We start from the raw sequence: 8,672 nt of genomic DNA, 5'->3' as shown, positions 1-8,672 counted from the left end.
ATCTGCAACAACAACTACTACAGCTGCACCAACAACCACGACTACTGCACCAACATCTAAAACAGCTGCACCAACAACCACGATATCTGCACCAACAACCACGACAGCTGCACCAACATACACTAAAGCTGAACCAACAAGCACGACATCTACACCAACCACCACTACAGCTGAATCAACAAGCACGACAGCTGCACAAACAATCACTACAGCTTTACCAACAACCACAACTGCTGAACCAATGTCCACTACAGCTGAACCCATAACTACAACAGCTGCACCAACAACCACGACAGCAGCACCAAAAACCACAACTACTGCAACAACAACCACGACAGCTGCACCAACAACCACTACAGCTGCACCAACAACCACGACTACTCCAACATCATCTGCTACAGCTGCACCAACAACTACTACAGCTGCACCAACAACCACGACTACTCCAACATCATCTGCTACAGCTGCACCAACAACTACTACAGCTGCACCAACAACCACGACTACTCCAACATCATCTGCTACAGCTGCTCCAACATCTACTACAGCTGCACCAACAACCACGACAGCTGCCCCAACAACCACGACTACTGCACCAACAACCACGAATACTGCAACAACATACACTAAAGCTGAACCAACAAGCACGACATCTACACCAACCACCACTACAGCTGAATCAACAAGCACGACAGCTGCACCAACAATCACTACAGCTTTACCAACAACCACAACTGCTGAACCAATGTCCACTACAGCTGAACCCATAACTACAACAGCTGCACCAACAACCACGACAGCAGCACCAAAAACCACAACTACTGCAACAACAACCACGACAGCTGCACCAACAACCACTACAGCTGCACCAACAACCACGACTACTCCAACATCATCTGCTACAGCTGCACCAACAACTACTACAGCTGCACCAACAACCACGACTACTCCAACATCATCTGCTACAGCTGCACCAACAACTACTACAGCTGCACCAACAACCACGACTACTCCAACATCATCTGCTACAGCTGCTCCAACATCTACTACAGCTGCACCAACAACCACGACAGCTGCCCCAACAACCACGACTACTGCACCAACAACCACGAATACTGCAACAACATCCACTTCAGCTGAACCAACAAGCAGGACAGCTGCACCAACATCTACTACAGCTGCACCAACAACCACTATAGCAGCACCAACATCTATGACAACTGCACCAACAACCACGACAGCTTTACAAACAACCACAACTACTGCACCAACACCCACAACAGCTGCACCAACAACCACGACAGCTTTACCAACAACCACAACTACTGCACCAACACCCACAACAGCTGCACCAACAACCACTACAGCTGCACCAACAACCACGACTACTCCAACATCATCTACTGCAGCTGCACCAACAACCATGACTACTGCACCAACATCTACTACAGCTGCATCAACAAGCACGACAACCGCACCAACAACTCCTACAGCTGCCCCAACATCTACTACAGCTGCACCAACAACCACTATAGCAGCACCAACATCTATGACAACTGCACCAACAACCACGACAGCTTTACAAACAACCACAACTACTGCACCAACACCCACAACAGCTGCACCAACAACCACGACAGCTTTACCAACAACCACAACTACTGCACCAACACCCACAACAGCTGCACCAACAACCACTACAGCTGCACCAACAACCACGACTACTCCAACATCATCTACTGCAGCTGCACCAACAACCATGCCTACTGCACCAACAACCACGACAGCTGCACTAACAACCACAACTACTGCACCAACAACCACGACAGCTGCACCAACAACCACTACAGCTGCAACAACAACCATGACTACTGCACCAACATCTACTACAGCTGCACCAACAACCACGACAGCAGCACCAACAACCACAACTACTGCACCAACAACCACTACAGCTGCACCAACAACCACGACTACTCCAACATCATCTGCAACTGCTGCACCAACAACTACTACAGCTGCACCAACAACCATGACAACTGCACCAACAACCATGACAACTGCACCAAAAACCATGACAGCAGCACCAAAAACCACGACAGCAGCACCAACAACCACGACAGCAGCACCAACAACCACGACAGCAGCACCAACAACAACTACAGATGCACCAACAACAACTACAGCTGCACCAACAACCACGACTACTCCAACATCATCTGCTACAGCTGAACCAACAACCACGACAGCAGCACCAACAACCACGACAGAAGCACCACCATCTACTACAACTGCACTAACAACCCCGACAGCTGCCCCAACAACCACGACAGCTGCCCCAACAACCATGACTACTGCACCAACAACCACGAATACTGCAACAACATCCACTTCAGCTGAACCAACAACCACGACTACTGTACCAACATCTACTACAGCTGGATCAACAAGCACGACAGCTGCACCAACAACCATGACTGCTGCACCAAAAACCACTACAGCTGCACCAACATCTACTACAGCTGCGCCAACATCTACTACAGCTGCACCAACAACTACAACAGCTGCACCAACAACCACTACGGCTGCACCAACAACCACGACTACTGTACCAACATCTACTACAGCTGGATCAACAAGCACGACAGCTGCACCAACAACCACGACTGCTGCACCAAAAACCACTACAGCTGCACCAACATCTACTACAGCTGCACCAACATCTAGGACAACTGCACCAACAACCACGACAGCTGCACCAACAACCACGACTGCTGCACCAATAATCACTACAGCTGCACCAACAACAACTACAGCTGCACCAACAACCACGACTACTTCAACATCATCTGCTACAGCTGAACCAACAACCACGACAGCAGCACCAACAACCACGACAGAAGCACCACCATCTACTACAACTGCACTAACAACCCGGACAGCTGCCCCAACAACCACGACAGCTGCCCCAACAACCATGACTACTGCACCAACAACCACGAATACTGCAACAACATCCACTTCAGCTGAACCAACAACCACGACTACTGTACCAACATCTACTACAGCTGGATCAACAAGCACGACAGCTGCACCAACAACCATGACTGCTGCACCAAAAACCACTACAGCTGCACCAACATCTACTACAGCTGCGCCAACATCTACTACAGCTGCACCAACAACTACAACAGCTGCACCAACAACCACTACGGCTGCACCAACAACCACGACTACTGTACCAACATCTACTACAGCTGGATCAACAAGCACGACAGCTGCACCAACAACCACGACTGCTGCACCAAAAACCACTACAGCTGCACCAACATCTACTACAGCTGCACCAACATCTAGGACAACTGCACCAACAACCACGACAGCTGCACCAACATCTACTACAGCTGCGCCAACATCTACTACAGCTGCACCAACAACTACAACAGCTGCACCAACAACCACTACGGCTGCACCAACAACCACGACTACTGTACCAACATCTACTACAGCTGGATCAACAAGCACGACAGCTGCACCAACAACCACGACTGCTGCACCAAAAACCACTACAGCTACACCAACATCTACTACAGCTGCACCAACATCTAGGACAACTGCACCAACAACCACGACAGCTGCACCAACAACCACGACTGCTGCACCAATAATCACTACAGCTGCACCAACATCTACTACAGCTGCACCAACAAAAACAACAGCTGCACCAACAAAAACTACAGCTGCACCAAAAACCACGAATACTCCAACAGCATCTGCTACAGCTGCACCAACAACAACTACAGCTGCACCAACAACCACTACAGCTGCACCAACAACTACTACAGCTGCACCAACAACTACTACAGCTGCACCAACAACTACTACAGCTGCACCAACAACCACAAATACTGCACAAACATCTACTACAGCTGAACCAACAACCACGACTACTGCACCAACATCTACTACACTTGCACCAACAACCACGACAGCAGCACCAACATCTACGACAACTGCACCAACAACCCCGACAGATGCACCAACAACAACAACGACTGCACCAACAACCACGACAGCTGCACCAACAACCACAACTACTGCACTAACAACCACGACAGCTGCACCAACAACCACAACTACTGCACCAATATCTACTACACTTGCACCAACAACCACGAAAGCAGCACCAACATCTACGACAACTGCACCAACAACCACGAGAGCTGCCCTAACAACCACGACTGCTGCACCAACAACTACTACAGCTGCACCAACATCAACTACAGCTGCAACAAGAACTACTACAGCTGCACCAACAACCACACCTGCTGCACCAACAACCACGTCTGCTGCACCAATAACCACTACAGCTGCACCAACATCTACTACAGCTGCACCAACAACTACAACAGCTGCAACAAAAACCACTACAGCTGCACCAACATCTAGGACAACTGCCCCAACAACCACGGCAGCTGCACCAACAACCACTACAGCTGCACCAACAACCACGACTACTCCAACATCATCTACTGCAGCTGCACCAACAACCATGCCTACTGCACCAACAACCACGACAGCTGCACTAACAACCACAACTACTGCACCAACAACCACGACAGCTGCACCAACAACCACTACAGCTGCAACAACAACCATGACTACTGCACCAACATCTACTACAGCTGCACCAACAACCACGACAGCAGCACCAACAACCACAACTACTGCACCAACAACCACTACAGCTGCACCAACAACCACGACTACTCCAACATCATCTGCAACTGCTGCACCAACAACTACTACAGCTGCACCAACAACCATGACAACTGCACCAACAACCATGACAACTGCACCAAAAACCATGACAGCAGCACCAAAAACCACGACAGCAGCACCAACAACCACGACAGCAGCACCAACAACCACGACAGCAGCACCAACAACAACTACAGATGCACCAACAACAACTACAGCTGCACCAACAACCACGACTACTCCAACATCATCTGCTACAGCTGAACCAACAACCACGACAGCAGCACCAACAACCACGACAGAAGCACCACCATCTACTACAACTGCACTAACAACCCGGACAGCTGCCCCAACAACCACGACAGCTGCCCCAACAACCATGACTACTGCACCAACAACCACGAATACTGCAACAACATCCACTTCAGCTGAACCAACAACCACGACTACTGTACCAACATCTACTACAGCTGGATCAACAAGCACGACAGCTGCACCAACAACCATGACTGCTGCACCAAAAACCACTACAGCTGCACCAACATCTACTACAGCTGCGCCAACATCTACTACAGCTGCACCAACAACTACAACAGCTGCACCAACAACCACTACGGCTGCACCAACAACCACGACTACTGTACCAACATCTACTACAGCTGGATCAACAAGCACGACAGCTGCACCAAAAACCACGACTGCTGCACCAAAAACCACTACAGCTGCACCAACATCTACTACAGCTGCACCAACATCTAGGACAACTGCACCAACAACCACGACAGCTGCACCAACATCTACTACAGCTGCGCCAACATCTACTACAGCTGCACCAACAACTACAACAGCTGCACCAACAACCACTACGGCTGCACCAACAACCACGACTACTGTACCAACATCTACTACAGCTGGATCAACAAGCACGACAGCTGCACCAACAACCACGACTGCTGCACCAAAACCCACTACAGCTGCACCAACATCTACTACAGCTGCACCAACATCTAGGACAACTGCACCAACAACCACGACAGCTGCACCAACAACCACGACTGCTGCACCAATAATCACTACAGCTGCACCAACATCTACTACAGCTGCACCAACAACTACAACAGCTGCACCAACAAAAACTACAGCTGCACCAAAAACCACGAATACTCCAACAGCATCTGCTACAGCTGCACCAACAACAACTACAGCTGCACCAACAACCACTACAGCTGCACCAACAACTACTACAGCTGCACCAACAACTACTACAGCTGCACCAACAACTACTACAGCTGCACCAACAACCACAAATACTGCACAAACATCTACTACAGCTGAACCAACAACCACGACTACTGCACCAACATCTACTACACTTGCACCAACAACCCCGACAGCAGCACCAACATCTACGACAACTGCACCAACAACCCCGACAGATGCACCAACAACAACAACGACTGCACCAACAACCACGACAGCTGCACCAACAACCACAACTACTGCACTAACAACCACGACAGCTGCACCAACAACCACAACTACTGCACCAATATCTACTACACTTGCACCAACAACCACGAAAGCAGCACCAACATCTACGACAACTGCACCAACAACCACGAGAGCTGCCCTAACAACCACGACTGCTGCACCAACAACTACTACAGCTGCACCAACATCAACTACAGCTGAACCAACATCTAGGACAACTGCACCAACAACCACGACAGCTGCACCAACAACCACGACTGCTGCACCAATAATCACTACAGCTGCACCAACATCTACTACAGCTGCACCAACAACTACAACAGCTGCACCAACAAAAACTACAGCTGCACCAAAAACCACGAATACTCCAACAGCATCTGCTACAGCTGCACCAACAACAACTACAGCTGCACCAACAACCACTACAGCTGCACCAACAACTACTACAGCTGCACCAACAACTACTACAGCTGCACCAACAACTACTACAGCTGCACCAACAACCACAAATACTGCACAAACATCTACTACAGCTGAACCAACAACCACGACTACTGCACCAACATCTACTACACTTGCACCAACAACCCCGACAGCAGCACCAACATCTACGACAACTGCACCAACAACCCCGACAGATGCACCAACAACAACAACGACTGCACCAACAACCACGACAGCTGCACCAACAACCACAACTACTGCACTAACAACCACGACAGCTGCACCAACAACCACAACTACTGCACCAATATCTACTACACTTGCACCAACAACCACGAAAGCAGCACCAACATCTACGACAACTGCACCAACAACCACGAGAGCTGCCCTAACAACCACGACTGCTGCACCAACAACTACTACAGCTGCACCAACATCAACTACAGCTGCAACAAGAACTACTAAAGCTGCACCAACAACCACACCTGCTGCACCAACAACCACGTCTGCTGCACCAATAACCACTACAGCTGCACCAACATCTACTACAGCTGCACCAACAACTACAACAGCTGCAACAAAAACCACTACAGCTGCACCAACATCTAGGACAACTGCCCCAACAACCATGACAGCTGCACCAACAACTACAACTACTGCACCAACAACCACTACTACTGCACCAACAACCACGACAGCTGCACCAACAACCATTACATCTGCACCAACAACCACGACTACTGCATCAACATCTTCTACATTTGCACCAAAAACGACGACAGAAGCACCAATATCAATGACAACTGCACCAACAACCATGAGAGCTGCAACAACAAGCACAACGACTACACCAACAACCACGACAGCTGCACCAACAACCACTACAGCGGCACCAACAACCATGACTACTCCAACCTCATCTGCTACAGCTGCACCAAAAACTACTACAGCTGCACCAACAACCACGACTACTCCAAAATCATCTACTACAGCTGCACCAACAACCATGACTAGTGCACTACAATCTACTACAGCTGCACCAACAGCCACTACAGCTGCAACAACAACCACTAAAGCTACATCAACATCCACTACAGCTGAACCAACAACCACTACAGCTGATCCAACAACCACGACAGCTGCACCAACACCCACGATTACTGCACCAACAACCACGACAGCTGCACCATCCACCACTACAGCTGAACCAACAGGCACAACAGCTGCACTAACAAAGACTACAGCGGCACCAACAACCACGACTACTCCAACATCATCTGCTACAGCTGCACCAACATCTACTACAGCTTCACCAACAACCACAACAACTGCACCAACAACCATGACAGCTGCACTAACAACCACAAATACTACACCAACAACCACGACAGCTGCACCAACAACAACTACAGCTGAACCAACAAGCACGACATCTACACCAACCACCACTACAGCTGAACCAACAAGCACAACAGCTGCACTAACAAAGACTACAGCTGCACCAACAACCACGACAACTCCAACATCATCTGCTACAGCTGCACCAACTACCACTACTACTCCAACATCATCTACTACAGCTGCACGAACAACCACGACTACTGCACCAACAACCACGACAGCTGCACCAACAACCACGATAACTGCACCAACAACCACGACAGCTGCACCAACAGCCACTACAGCTGGACCAACAACCACGACTACTGCACCAACAACCACGACAGCTGCACCAACAACCATAATAACTGCACCAACAACCACGACAGCTGCACCAACAGCCACTACAGCTGGACCAACAACCACGACTAGTGCACCAATATCCACGACAGCTGCACCAACACCCAAGACAGCTGCACCAACATCCACTACAGCTGAACCAACAAGCACGACAATTACACCAACAACCACTACAGCTGAACCAACAAGCACGACATCTACACCAACCACCACTACAGCTGCACCAACAACCACAA

Source organism: Paramisgurnus dabryanus, chromosome 2, assembly GCF_030506205.2.
Source record: "Paramisgurnus dabryanus chromosome 2, PD_genome_1.1, whole genome shotgun sequence".
Classification (NCBI taxonomy): Eukaryota; Metazoa; Chordata; class Actinopteri; order Cypriniformes; family Cobitidae; genus Paramisgurnus; species Paramisgurnus dabryanus.
Note: the sequence above shows the minus strand (reverse complement) of the source record.